The sequence below is a fragment of the Toxorhynchites rutilus genome, chromosome 2, assembly GCF_029784135.1.
Source record: "Toxorhynchites rutilus septentrionalis strain SRP chromosome 2, ASM2978413v1, whole genome shotgun sequence".
NCBI lineage: Eukaryota > Metazoa > Arthropoda > Insecta > Diptera > Culicidae > Toxorhynchites > Toxorhynchites rutilus.
In genome coordinates, this window is record NC_073745.1 from 7,851,614 (window position 1) to 7,855,170 (window position 3,557).

The following is a 3,557-nucleotide window of genomic DNA, read 5'->3' on the forward strand; positions in this document are numbered from 1 at the left end:
TGATTACTTCCTCGTTATCCTCGTGGATCGTGTTCCTAGCGACAGGATACAACAGTCCAGGCAAGTGCTAATAATCACGTCACCGAGTCTGCTCTCTCAGAATCATTACAGTTTGTTTCAATCTCAATGAAAATAATTGATTGCTGATTACATGTGACTCTTACTCTTGTTTGGGGGGTTTAAACTCTTACGCATACTCGGCCAGTATTCGAATTATCTCAACACACTCACAAAAACCTATTTATAATAATATAAAACCATTAACAGAATAAAACTGTTCTAAATTCCTTGTGGATAAACATGATACACTATTCAAAAACAATTTTTTTCAATCAGCAATAATCGCACCTCGGTATAACCTCATTGGTTACGATATCGCCACTGCGCAAAGCTAAATTGGATTCTTATTCTAAACGAAAAATTTAATATTCGTTCAACATTTTTAGCTTGAGCTTGAGCTTGGGTAGACTGTACAATTCGTAGTTGCTCTCCGCGATTGACCTGAACCAACCAAATTGCACAAAGAACACACAGAATGACGCTTGGGACTAGCAAATCATTCTCGTTGTGCAATTTTCGGTGATTCGAGCTTTAAATGGTCAATAACGACGCCGGCCACGTCCTTACAGTCACCAGAGGAAGGGAAGGAATGTTAGTATGATATTCGCCGCCCGAAGGCCAGAAGGGTCGCCTCTATAGCGTGGTTCCCTAGCGTTTATCATGGAAGGGATAGTTGTTAGTGGGAATGGTTAAAAAAAATCAGGATTCACTGCGCTAAGTGATGTGATTATGTTAACACGGACCCTGACGCCGGAGATTATTAATATTAGGTTACCTAAAAAGGTTATCGAAAGAATTTCTCTATGATGACTCGAATCGACGATATATTATGAGATCGTTCGCGCCTAATGTTCGATTGTAATCCCTGAAGGTTCTGAATGGGCTACCTGAGAAGGTAACCGAAGGAACTCCTCAACAATGACTCGGATCGCGTATCGAGGACTTATCATATGATTTTTCGCGTATAGTATTCTGTTATATTCTGAAATTGATACACCGGAGATTATTATTAAGCTACCTGAGAAGGTAACCGAAAGAAATCCTCAACCATAGCTCGAATTCTGTGTGTTTTCGGGCATAGTACTATATCAGAGATTTAGAGCGCGTCGCTGGAGGGTTATTAACACGTTGAGCCCCGGATTTTTCTTGCTATACTTTCCGTTCAGTCCGTATCAAGCGCATTTACATACTATCAGTTCAGGCCCGCTTTCCAAAAATATTATTTATTGTACAACGTGAAAAAAGTCAGGACCACCCTTTCATAAATAATACACATATTTTAAAGCTACTCACGCATAAACACATGACAAGCAATCAGCTTTCAGACGGCCAAAAAATTCTACTATACCGATAACAAAGCGAGAAAAAAAATAGACACCCCTAGATGTCATAATTATCAAGTATCAAGTACAGTAGAACCTCGATTATCCGCAGAATAGTCTGGCAAGATCGCTGCGAATAACAAAAATCGCATATAACGCAATGTAGTACTTAAATGAGGTGAAAACGCGAAAAAAGGCATTTCAACATGAAAACAGTGTTGAATAAATACAGAAAATTTTTATCCATCTATAAGGTCGTGTAAACCAGTGGTCAGATAATGTGAAGGCCATGACCAAAATGAAAGAGCATGAGCTTACCACTCACTGACCAATCCTGGTAAGGTTTATAAATTTAGTATGGAACTCTCCATCGCGAATAATCCGCGGATCATCAATTCGCGAATAATTGGGCTTCTACTGTATTCACATGCACATAAATATTGAATAAAAAAAAATGGGTGGGTTTTATCTATGATATAACCGCAAGGTTGACGTGGGACTACCTTAGCATAGCAATCACTTGTTTGTATTGATTACATTCTTGATTGAATGAAACAATTTCTGAATTCAATATATTTGCTTTGTGAGTAAAAAGATTGAACATGTAAGGTCAATTCATGCATTGTGATAGATTATGTTCTTCGTTACAAGTAAATTAAATGACAGTCCTTTTACGGACGAAATATGAGTACGGAAAAAATAATTAAACGATTATTTTATTTTACTCTGAAGTTTGCATCTCTCAAGTGTACGCACTTCTCGAACCGCGAGTTTGCTTGAAATCTGAAAGTTCATTCGCCTCTAGTGTCTGCGCCATTTTTCCAGGTTCCTAAGTTTAGAAGACCATGTTAGGGAAACGCATAGGCAAGCGAGTGCAAAAGTACTCGCAGTTTGTATTTATTTGCAAGGCCGATTTCCTCAGAAACCTTGGATTTGAAGTCTGTGTTAGGCAAACACAATTCAGTCGAAACAAAAATGCTCTCGACTTGCATGTATTTGCAATGCCGATTTCCCCAGAAACCTTGGTTCTGAAGTCTGTGTTAGGGAAAAACATTTTAGTCGGAACAAAAATGCTCCCCGACCTGCATGAATTTGCAATGTCAATTTCCCGACACTCCATGGATTTGAAGTCTGTGTTAAGTAAACACATTTCAGTCGGAACAAAAATACCCCCGACTTGCATGAATTTGCAATGCCGATTTTCTCCAGGCACCTTAGTTTTGAAATCTCTGTTAGGGAACATATTTTGGTGGGAATAAAAACTTCCCCTGCTTTCATGTGTTTGCGATGCCGATTTCTCCAACGCTGCTTGGTTTTGAAGTCTGTGTTAGGGAACACATTTCGGTAAGAACGAAAACCCCCCTACTTTCATGTATTTGCAATGTCGATTTTTCCAAGGTTGCTTAGTTTTGATGGCTGTGTTGGGGAAACCGCAAATCGGACCAATCGAAACGAGGCAGTTAGGACGTTTAGATAACGCTTAACATTTTACAGTTATTATATTGTTTATCTAATGAAAAATTACATTTTATCAATTTCAATAGATGCGTAGAAATATTCCCTTTCAATTGATGCAAACATCTTTCCGATCCAGTAAGAAATGTTTGAGTTATAAGCATTCGAAATCTTTCATTCTTTCCTGCATGTTCTGTGTTTAGGTTTTCATTTTACCCCCCATATATTCCGGTTAGACGTAGTCCCACGTCAAAAAAAAAAACTATGGATGGGTTATACCTATGACATAACCACAAGGTTGACGTAGGACTGCCGTTGACTTAGTAATCAATTGTATTTCTTCAATTAGCAATAATCCCACCTCGGATGATCCTCATTGGGTACGATATCGCCGCTGCGCAGTGCTATATTTTGTGTATTGATTAAATTATTGATTAAAATAGTGAATGAATGAAACTATTTACGAATTCAATTGCAAACAAATCTCAATTTAAGTAAATTCATGCATTATGGTAGTAGTTATCGCAGCAAATAGTTATCAACATGTTGCCTAATCATCAAACGGTATGCGTAGAAGTTCAGTGAGCTGGCGACATGAAGTGATATCTTCCAATGCAGTCTTGAATAATCGAGCCAAAGCGTTGCATTTGTACCCGCTTTTGTAGACCGTGATAGCAAAACGATAAAATGTTTGGGGGTATGAAAGTATTGCCGACTTGA

At 38.3% G+C, this 3,557-nt stretch overlaps 2 pseudogenes; both read right to left on the reverse strand.

Annotated features, from left to right (window-relative positions):
• Window positions 1-242: 242 nt before the first annotated feature.
• LOC129772061 (U4 spliceosomal RNA) lies at window positions 243-393 on the reverse strand (annotated as a pseudogene).
• A 2,766-nt stretch (window positions 394-3,159) lies between these two features.
• LOC129772371 (U4 spliceosomal RNA) lies at window positions 3,160-3,243 on the reverse strand (annotated as a pseudogene).
• Between the last annotated feature and the right edge of the window lie 314 nt (window positions 3,244-3,557).